Source organism: Arvicanthis niloticus, chromosome 3, assembly GCF_011762505.2.
Source record: "Arvicanthis niloticus isolate mArvNil1 chromosome 3, mArvNil1.pat.X, whole genome shotgun sequence".
Classification (NCBI taxonomy): domain Eukaryota; kingdom Metazoa; phylum Chordata; class Mammalia; order Rodentia; family Muridae; genus Arvicanthis; species Arvicanthis niloticus.
The window spans coordinates 121,428,628-121,440,801 of NC_047660.1; positions in this window are offsets into that span (position 1 = coordinate 121,428,628).

The following is a 12,174-nucleotide window of genomic DNA, read 5'->3' on the forward strand; positions in this document are numbered from 1 at the left end:
AATGGATAAACCCTAAATGTCCTTTCACTGACGAATGGATAATCAAAACCTGGTGTGTGTGTGTATATATATAATTATATGTATATAATTATACACACACACACACCATGGAAAACGATTCTGCTGCAAAGAAAAATGAAATCATAAACTTTGCAGCTAAATGGTTAAAACTAACAAAGATCCTATAGAGCAATGTAATCCAGACCCAAAAAAGACAAACATCACAGGTTCTCTCTCATCTGAGTCCCCGGGTTCAGAGCTTCAGATGTAAATATCCTGGAATAGTTGCAGAAGCCAGGAAATGTAAAAAGGGACTATGGCCAGTGAGGAATGGGGGACAATAGGGAGGGAAATAGGAGGCTACAAGTGATCTGATGGGGCAATGGGAAAAGGGAGGATTAGTTTGAGAGAGAGAGGAAAATAAACACAGAGAAAGGAGGGTGGATAAGGAGCATAAAATAACAGTAAGGATGTCTGAAAAAAATCATAATAAATTGTACTATTAATTATTTACAAAAATTCCATTATACATATAAGTCTGTGTATAAATATACATATATAGCGTAAGTAAAAATTACTCATCTGAGCTGACAATGCTCCTTCTAAGAACCAGAGACAATCAAATATAAACCCCAGCAACAGCCATGAGAACCCTTCTTTTGAGTTGGTCAGGTTGTCCAGGAGATTCTCAAAATGTTACAGGCTATGCTCTGGCCCTTGGTCGCCCTCCAGGAGCTGAAAGGGAAGTTCCTATTGCTGAAGACTCTGTGATCTTCAGAAACAGGGCCCAGAAGCCCCTGAGCTAGAACTGACCTGAGAGCCTCCTCCCTGAGGACTAGCTTTTATGATGACAAAAGGAGCCAGGCAAGCTTATAAAAGAGCGAGACAACCAACCATCTTACCCAACTATGACACCCGTGAACAACAACAATCAGCAAGTCACAATGACCCTAAAGGTGATGTAGTGACACACATACCTTGGCAGTGACCAACAGCTAGCTCTCTCTCTCTCTCTCTCTCTCTCTCTCTCTCTCTCTCTCTGTCTCTCTCCTCTCTCACTGGTTATTTTATTTATTTACATTTCAAATGTTATCCCCTTTCCTAGTTTCCCCTTCAGAAACTCCCTATTCCAGACACCCTCCCCCCCTGCTTCTATGAGGGTGCTCCCCCACCCACCCACTCCTGTCTCATCACCCTAGCATTCCCATATGCTGGGGCATTGAACCTTCACAGGACCAAGGGCCTCCCCTCCCGTTGATGGTTGATGTCAGATAAGGCCATCCTCTGCTACATAGGCAGCTGGAGCCATGGGTCCCTCCGTGTGTACTCTTTGGTTGGTGGTTTAGTCCCTGGGAGCTCTGGGAGTTCTGGTTGGTTGCTATTGTTATTCTTTCTATGGGGTTGTAAACCCCTTCAGCTCCTCCAGTCCTTCCCCTGAATCCTCCATTGGAGTCCCCATGCTCAGTCTGATAGTTGGCTGCAAGCATCCGCATCTGTATTGGTCAGGCTCTAGCAGAGCCTCTCAGGAAACAGCAATATCAGGCAACCAACAGCTCTCTAATTGGACTTAAGGCCCACTCAACAGAAGGGGAAATTACACCTGGTACTGAAAACCTAGCCAACACTGGAAATCTTGGAGAACCTATCACTGCCACTTTACTAAACCAGCGTAAGTCCTAATGACATGCTAAATACTTGTTCTTACACCTACAAATAAGTGTATTCCTCACCCCTCATAACAGAAACTTACCTGCCCAACAGACAAAGACCACTACAGAAAACCACAACCAATCAAAATGCAAAGTTGTAGAACGCAGTCGCAGCTCATACATCTACAAAACACTCCCATACTTAATTAAGGTCAAGGGAATATTTCACAAGAGAGATGCAAAATTTGTAAGAGCCAGAGGATCAGGGAGTTTGCTGTGAGACTTTATCTCACCCATAAAATCTCACCAACATGGCTGCCTAAACATAAACAGAATGAGGAAAATGGCCATAGGCATGTTGAAGGCTCAGGAGACCTCTGCCCTCAAATAACTACAGACAGCTGTGGAATTCAGAGAGCAGTAGAAATCATCTTTCTCAGGGAAGAAGGTACCAACTGGTCAGTCAGTATCAAATGGTCATCCCTGAAAATAGACATACACATACATTATACCAACTGAAAAGTTTATATTAGGAATATATATGCATATGTGTGTATACATGGACACATGCTACAATTGATGAAAAGAGAGGCTGTGAATTTAAAAAAAAAAGAGCAAGGAGGGATATGGGAGGACTTGGAGGGAGGGAGGTAAGGTAAGAAACAACTTAATTACATTATAATTTCAACAATAAAAGAAAAAATGTTTAAAAATCCACAACTGCTTGCATCTAAGGTGCCCAAATGCATTTATTTTATTACCACATTCCAAATGCATTCATGGGAGATAGAAAATTTGCAGGAAAAAAGACCTGGCTTTCTTTTATTGAACAAAATAATAAACCCACGAGAAAAATGTTTTCCTCAAAACCTTCTGCAAATGCATTATGCATATGGTAATATTTTCCCAAACGGGCCATACTTATGCCTCTCATAAAGGCCTTCCTAAACACATGGTTCTTCTATCTCTTCTTTGCTGTCTTGAAATGCTATCTTATCTGTGCCAGTTATTAGTGTCACAAAACTATGCAATCTTCAAACCCTTTTCCTCTGAGAATTAAACTAAGTGAATAAGAATCATTGACTTTCTCATTTAAATTTCTCTCATTTTCCTTACCTCTCATTTTCTTTTTTAAACTAGTTAGCTAGTTGGTTTTATGTATGTGTTTGTGTGCCCAAGTATATGTATATGCACCACCTTCATCCAGGAGCCTGCAGAGGTCAGAGGTCAGAGGTCAGAAGAGGCATGGGATCCCCATAAACCGGAATTATGTACAATTGTGAACTGCCCTGTGGGGACTGGGAACAATCCAGGTCCACTGCAAGAGCAGTTTGTGCACTTAAACCTCTTGAGCCACCTCTCCAGCCTCACCTCACTCTTTCTTAATACCAGAGAAACACCAAAGAATATGTGAGTCTTTCTGGCTAGAAACAAACTTATACTGGAAACATCTGCCATTAGGACACTATTTTTTATTTACATTGACTGGCTATTTTACTCTACGTAAAGGTACTGGCTATCTGTAAAACAGCTGAAATATTCAGTTAGGTAAAACTAGATAATATAACAAATTTACTTAACACCTAAATGCTTAGTTGTTAAATTTTCAACTTTTTAATACATTATTTCTTTGTTAAGGTGAATATTATAGAATGTATTTTGTGATAATACAGTATTTTATGTCAAGTAGTGAGAGAATTTGTGTAGCTGAAAATAATAATATCCACATTGGTAAGCTATGCCTTGTGTGCTTCACTCTGTCTCACAGCATGCCTGGCCACTACTGGAAAACGATACCATTACCAAACAAACGATATGTAATGTCTGTCATTGTGGGAGCACGCTATCCAAGAGGGGCTGAATAGCAACAGATGTGACTGCTGTTCTTCCACTGTGGAATATTAATATTTGACATAAGAGTGATGCTACCAAAAGACAAAAGACAGAGGACAAATTTCTTTCCATGGGTTTGGGATAACCAGATAAGTCTTGACTGGGGGGAGTAGACATATGAAGGAATTTCTAACCTCTGGTGTCTATAAACACAGTAGACATTCTTTAATAAATATGGATTAGAACGATAGGTAAGCTTTTGTAAGCAAGGAAATTGATTCAAATTGAAGTACCTGCTTTGGGGAAAGAAGTGTGCTGACTGGTTTATATGACTACAGAACAGGAAATGAAGAGGAGAAAGATGAAAGTCAAATCAAGGACAACATGGGGCAACCTTCCTCAGCTGTGAAGATGAGGGGGCCTCTATTTTACTTCATGACTTGGAGCACTGGTACTGTATATGGTTTGTAAACAACTCACTTACCTCATGTTCAAAAGAACTTCCTTTGAAGGAACAATTTGTTACACTATAGAAACAGTCTGATTGCAAGTCCCCCAACAGTCTTCCAGGGTGCCCCCCTTTCCTCATTGCTGCTTTGGAACAACATGTGGGTTGCTTATACCCTGCCCTACATAGTGGTCATTAAGCTGTCCTTATCTCTTCATAACTCTTAGAGAACTTCTAGGTGAACTATCAGCCTAACCAAGTGTAGGTCACGGATCCACCCCTAGTTCTCTAGAACATATATCCAGCCTTCTGTATACCGACTATAGGTATCTCCAAATAAGAAAGGGAATTTATTAGGTGATCAAATAAATTCAACAAATGTTCATCATAGTATTACAGATGACACCATATATTGGTAACAGGTCAAAAGAGTAGAGTCAATTTCTCAGAAAGAATGATCAGTGTTTCTACGAGGGGAGGAAACAGAGAGTGAGGGAGGGAGAGAATGAGAGAGCAAGTGAGCAGTGGGCATCATTGTCGGGAAGTCATTTATAAATTTCATTTGCATATGTACTCAGAATGTATAAATGCATATTCAAATTGCATGTCACATGTAAATAGGCAGCTGTAAGTTTTGTTATACAAATTTATATATTTAAGAATCTGGTAGCTTATTTGGTGACAATTATTAACTCTTTGTAGTCAGCCTGGAGCCAAATAATTTAATTCTTTTCTGTGTGACTAGGTCTGAGATTTGAATGAGAAGCATACATTATATAATGTGCAGAGACAGGATCAAAAGAGTTTATATACAACCCTAATGTGTCTTCAGACTATTCTACACACAAAGTGCCAAGAATACAATAAAGTAGTGCCCAAAGCAGAGTCACAATCTCTGATAGCATTTACATGGTCATTCTAGCCCAGCTAAGCATCTTTGTGGCTATAAATTTGAATCTTAAGAGAGGCAAGCAAAGCGTTGTTACTACTTTCTAATTTGAACAGAATGTGAAGTTGATGGCAAGTGAAAACTCACAAATATGTTTGGGAAATTTATAACATGAAACATCCCAGCCATTGCAATATTTAAAGGTTATGTCCATCATGTTGGGGAGAGGCAAAAGTTTTCACCCTTTTCAAATAATTGGGCGTCACACTGATGGGTAAAATTGTGCGTGTCGCTGATTCCTGCACCGATATGGGAAAATTGACAGACACTGTTTAAAAGAAGCTAAAGTTTCTTTGCCTAGACATGTCATGCCGGGAATAATTACACAACTATTTTGTTACCCTCAGCACTGTGCTGTGTATTATATCAGCCACTGATTCTCCCAGAGTTCCGTTGTTGGTTTTGCATAGCACAGCAGTTCTGGGAGATAGTATTTGTGAAATGGTTGATGCTAGCACACATTATAAATAAAGCCAGAGCTCAGTAACACTGATAGACTCTGTCTTTACTGCCATGGGAGCATTCACATATGACCCTTACTCTGTGATCATTGCTTTAGAATTCAACAGAAAATTATAGGCTAATAGGTCTAGAAAGGACCTCAAGAGGTCAAACAATGTTTGTTGCAACTATTAGGTAAGCCCATACTGAGTACATTTGGACCAACACTGATAAATTCTTTAGTGCCCACTGTGTGTGTGTGTGTGTGTGTCTGTATGGTGTATGTACGTGTATATACATGTGTGCATGTGTGCACATGTGTAAGTGTGTATGCATTTGTGTATGTGTCTTTGTGTGTAAGTGTGTGTATATATGTGTGTGTGTCTGTGTGTATGTGTTCATGTTTGTAATGTGGGTTTGTGTTTGTATGTGTGTATATGCTTGCCTGAGTTTGCATAGGAGGCAGCGGGCTCAAGATACTCTGGATATCTTTAGTGATGTCTGCTCTTGACAGCTGATATTATTCATACAGCATTTCACATGTGCAGAGGGATTTTTCCAACATGTGTTAATCCCCAGAGCATTGGTACAAGGAAGGGCAGTCTCGTGTTATTTTTTCTATGCACAGGGCACAACAATTAAGAGGCTTAAAGAGGTCTGTAAACGGGTGACTAAAGGATTAAAGTCTAGAGGTCTTGACCCTATATTCTTTCCAAATCCACACTCGAAAGAAAGTTAATCTTTCGCTTGTATTATCTTAATCTATAGCTCCCCGCAGATCCAATGGGACCAGAGCCTAAAGTGAGACTTTGGAAGTTGAAAGCAAGTATCTACCGTATGATTTGAATGACAGACAAGTCTTATATCATCTGAGTGGTTTGTGCCGCTTCATGCCACTACCAGTCTAGCTCACTCAAAGCCCTAGAGAAAGGAAACCTGAAAATGGAGGTCCAACAGGTGCCAAACCTCCTTCCCACGAGGCCACAGGAATACATGTGTAAGCATAGCCATGGCAGGCTGAATGTGAAAGAAGGCAGTGTCTACAGTTAGGAAGATAATGTATTGGAATAATAAAGAACATTTTGACTTTTGTCTTCAGTGTTAACTAATACTGAAGGCCAGCTGTAGTTAATGAGCCTGCACAGGTGCAATGCAAGGCTGGGGATTCTGTTCCATATTGCAATAATTATTACCAGGCAAACCAGTTGGAATGAGAACCGGATGCCTCTTATTCTTAAAAACTCACTTCAGACATCCCTCTGGAACTAACAAATTACCCAGGTGAAAGTCATCCCCTGCCAGGTTTCTGCAATTTTCTCAACTTCACACAACTTTTCATTTTCTTGTTTCTTGTCATGAGCATAGAAAAAGGAAAAAGAGGCACCTAATACCATTGGGATGGCATTTGCAGTTCGGCTGCAAACCCGAAGTGCTGGACAAGGCAGGAAAGGGTTGTCTCTTACAACAGGAATTTGGAATCTGTCAGCTGCTTTGTAACATGCTGACAAATAATGATATGGGGTGATTTCTATCACGAACAGGAAGCACTTTTGTTTCACAGCGATAGCAAGGGATCGCTGACTTAATAGTACGCTATGCCAACTGGGCCCACTTCCCCAGGAGGTAACAAACATGGGTCTGACAGCACAAGGGCAAGAAGTAAAACCTTGCAGTCATAAATTATTAAGCATTTTTATCCTGAGAAGATGAATCAAGCAAGCTGAATACGGGTAAGTGAATGCTCTTAGAGAGCTGACAGGTGATCCATTGCTGCATTTTCAGACAGCTATTTTCCACTTTTATTAATAAACTTAACATACCTGTAAATATGTGTAGCTGTAAGAAACAAGGTGAGGTGTGGGTGGGAAGTGTTCCAGCAGTCAAGCCATAATAGTTTGATGGACTCTCTTAAACATTGTGGTTTGGGCATCACAGTCCCATAGCCAGGGCTGCTGAGTTTATTATCCTTTGCATTGGTAGTCAGACCAGGTGGAAATTGGCCTATCCATCTCAAATTCCCATAGCAATTTGTTATGTAATAAAACAACTCTCAAAGCATTTTACCAATAACGATGTCAGAGAGATTCTTGTCGAATATCAGTGAACCTTTAGTTTCAAGAAATTTGTGACTGACAGAAATGTGTTTGGCATAGGTAGGAGAAGGCTTGACTAAGAGTTGCTGAACTGAATAGGGGTTTGCATTTCTTGTGTAGGAAGAATTCTGTTTGAGGCATATTCTTGTTTTATTTCTATTTTTATGATAAAATAATCTGACAAAACCAGTTTAGGGGAGAAAAGGATTCATTTAAGCTTAAAATTCCAGGCTACAGTCCATCAGGTGGGGGAAAGTCAAGGCAGGAACTTAAAATATCTAGTCACATCACATTCACAGTCAAGAGCAGAGAGAAATGGGTGCGTACATACTTGCTTGCTTGAGCTTAAACTTATCTTGATTTCTCTATTCTTATACAGTTTAAGATCCCAAGCCTAGGGAGTGGTACTGCCCACAGTGGGCTGGGTCTTTTAACCTCAGTTAACTTAATGAAAAAAAGCTCCCACAATCATGCTCACAGGCCCACCCAATATAGACCAAGCCTCACTGAGGCACTTCTTACATGATTCTAGATAGTGTCAAGTTGACAATTAGAATCAACCATCCCAGAAGTGATGAAGCTTGGTATTAATCCCAGGACATCATTAAAACAGTCTCTACAGCAGTGGTTCTCAACATTTCTAATGATGTGACTGGTTAATATAGTTCCTCATGTTGTGGTAACCCCAACCTGTTGCGGCCCGAGCTGCCCCACGTTTGGGGGCCAAAATGTCTCAGACTGCTCTATCAATGTTGAAACCTGCACTGCCAAAAGCCTTGGGGGCTAAGTTGTTAGAGCCTGCACTGCCCCAAGCTGCTCCAGTCTTTGGGTTGGGTTTCAGCAAGAGAGAGTGAGGACGAAGGGGAAGAATGAAGACCAGACAGAGTGTGATTCAATCCCGTTTATTCTTCAGTCTCTCTTCCTCTCTCCAAGTCCCTAGTTCCTAGTGCCTCCAAGTTCCAAGTTCTTTCTCCAAGTGCTAAGTGCCTAATACTTAATAATAATTCTTCTGAGTTCTCTAGTCTAAGTGTCTTCTTCCTCAATGCCTAATTCCTACTCCAAGTTGTACTCTAAGTTGTACTCTCTAACCTAATTCCTAGTTCCAAGTTGTACTGAACTCTTCTGTCTGCCTTTCGCCTTTTATATGTCTTGCTTCTAATGTACCCCTCTAAGTCATACCTTTAAGTCATGCCCTTAGACCTTGTCTCTAAATCTAATCTCTAAGTCACACCTTTAAGTCTTTGCTCTAAATCACAGCTTTAAGTCTCACACACCCAAGGGAAGATCCTGGGTATCTAAAGCAAGATGGTATCGGAGTGTGCTCAGCTGTTGTAGGCTATTGTAATCAAATCTCTTATCAGGATATGTGGCTCAAGATGGCTACAAGGATGATAGCCGCCTTCTGTCAGCTCCCCACACCAACCCATAACTTTTTGTTGCTACTTTATAACTATAATTTTGCTGTGGTTGTGAATCATAATGTAAATATTTTTGGAGATAGAAGTTTGCCAAAGAAGCTGGGCAGTGATGGATTAAGTGATTAATCCCAGCACTTGGGAGGCAGAGGCAGGCGGATTTCTGAGTTTGAGGCCAGCCTGGTCTACAGAGTGAGTTCCAGGACAGCCAGGACTACACAGAGAAGCCCTGTCTCGAAAAACAAAACAAAACAAAACAAAACAAACAAAAAAACAACAACAAAAAAAGAAGTTTGCCAAAGAGACATGACAATGTGCTGAAGGACAGACAGACAGACACTCTGGAGATTCTACAACATCATCTAGTCTGCATGAAAACACGGAAGATAAGGAGCAAGGGGACTGTTATATTGTTATAACTGTCCCTTTTACCTCATACAGCTTTCTCAAAGTCCTCCATTGATTTATGCCTATATGTTATTAAACTCACTAGGCCATGTACCACTTTAAACAAATGAAGCTGAAGAAGTGACAGTTTTATTTTGATATTCTCTATAGTAGTATTTGACGAGGGAAGCACAGGATTACATTTGGGGTTAACTACTTAACAGTGTCTTGTCAATAGGCCCAAAATATATTCACAGGTTTTATTTTTTAAAGACACTCCTTTAACTAACATATCTATACTTACCCTTCATATTAGCCCTGAAATGGCCTCTCTCTCTCTCTCTCTCTCTCTATATATATATATATATATATATATATATATATATATATATTTGTATTACTCCATTTTCTTTGAATGCTCATCACATTTGACCCAGTCAGCAAGAGGACAGGATCAGGTATGGGGAGAGATAGGAGGGATGCCCTGAGGGCCAGGAGAATAGATCACAATATGCAGCAGAGTGGGGGTTAGGGGGCAGGGGGAACCTCTAAAGTCCCAGAAACCTTGGATGTCAGAGGCTACACAGACTCAAAGGGGCTGGTGTTAACTGAAATGCCCAACAATGGGGAGATGGAAGTGGAAGAAACCATCTCCAGGAGATAGATGACATGGTCCCCAGTTGAAGCAGGGAACCACCCACCCATCTTTAAAATTTTTAACCCAAAATTGTTCCTGTCTAAAGGAAATGCAAGGACAAAAATGGAACAGAGATTGAAAGAAAGGCCTCCCAGTGACCAGCCCAAATTGGGATTCATCCCATGTGCTCACATCAAATCCAGACATATTGTACACGCAAACAGGAGCCTGGCATGGTTGTCCTCTGAGAGGCTCTACCAACAACTACTAAGACTAATGCAGATACTTACAGTCAACCATTGGACTGAAGTCAGGGATCCCTACTGAAGAGTTAGGGGAAGTACTGAAGGAGCTGAAGGAGATTGCAACCCCATAGAAAGAACAACAATGTCAATTAACCCAGATCCCTCAGAGCTCCCAGAGACTAAGCCAAAAACCAAGGAATGTACAAGGGCTGGTTCTTGGCCCCAGGCACATGTGTAACAGAGGACTGCCTTGTATAGCCTCAGAGGGAGCAGATGTACTTAAACCTGTGGAAAACTTGATGCCCTAGGGAAGAGGGATGCTGGTGGTGGTGAGGTGGGGGGGGGGTGTGAGAGGGCAGGTGGGGAAGCACTATTTCAAAGGCGGGGAGGAGGTAGATGGGGCGAAGAACTTGGGTAGGGGATCAGGAAGGGAGACAACTTTTGGAATGTAAATAAATAAAATAATTTAATTAAAAAAAAAATAAAAGGAGCTAAAGTTCAAGGCTAAATCCTGAATTCTCAACACATCCTGTCTGGTCTTCCTGGAGGCCTCATCCTGGCAATAAGTTTTTGCTTCTACTGGACTACATCTGTCAACTTCTGAAAAGCTTTGGACAGCAGTTTTCAACCTGTGGGTCACAAACTCTGTGGCAAACCTCTTATCTCCAAAACTATTTTACACAATAATTCATAACAGTAGCAAAATTACAGTTATGGAGTAGCAACAAAAGTAATTTTATGGTTGGGGGGGTCAACACAACATGGGAACTGTATTAAAGGCTCGCAGCATTGGGAAAGTTCTAGAAGATCAGGAAGAAAACTCAAATTCAGCATCTTTGTAAGTGAGCACATACATGGTCTTCACCTGTTACTTCTCCAAGCCGATTCCTTTCCTTTCTTTGGATATCAACTCAAACACTGCATCTTCAAGAACTTTTTCAAAGAATGTCCTCACAGATCTGTCCTCTATAGGTGTTATGCCATGGCAAAACACTCCCTGCAATAGAGCACACCCATACTGTCATTTTGAATTGACCTTGCAATTATTGGGTCAGTGACTCCCTTCACTAAGAGAATCTGAGAACCGTGAGCTATGTACTTCCTCAGTCCCCTTAGACCTTGGCATGATGTTGATACGTTTTTGACAGCTACTAGTTTTATTGGATTAAATGATGGGGAAGGGAAGCATGGAGTAGCTAAGGCTCGTATGTAGCAATGGTTCCCATTTGCTCTTCATTTGCCAAACAAATATTTCATTTTCCCAAGATACAGATTTTTTTAAACTTATTTTTGAAACTGTGACTTAATTTAAATGCGTTTTCCTTCCCTTTCCTTCCTCTAGACCTTCCATATACTCTTCCCCACCCGTGTTCAAATTCATGGCCTCTTTTTTAGTAATTGCTATTGCATACATATATGTTATATTTAGGACTATACTGTACAATTGCATATATATATATATATATTATACAATTGTATATATATATGTATATACAATTGTATATATATGTATATATATATGCATATATATATATGTATATATATGTATATATATGCATATATATATATACATATATATACAATTGTATATACATATATATATACAATATATATATGTATATGTATATATACATATATATATATACATATATACATATGTATATATGTATATATGTATATATGTATATATATGTATATATACACAATATTGTATATATGTGCGATATGTATATTGTACCATGTATTCCTAAATATCACATGTTAAGTCCATATAATGTTGCTTGTATGTACATTTTCAGGACTCATCATTTGGCACTGAACAACCAACTGGTGTGCTCTTCCATGGAAAGGACTCCTCCCCACCCAGCTTTACACATGTGCATGTAGTTCTTTGTGTGGTGTTGAGTCCTCGTGCAATTTCCCCGCCCAGCATCCCTGCCCATTGGTGTTTCTCTTTCAGCTCATGTTTGGGTAACCATGTTGTTGAAAATTAACAGAAATAACTTCTGGCACTAGAAGACACAATCTCACAGCAAACTTGCTCATCTTTCCGTCTCTTTCAATTCTCCTGCCCTCT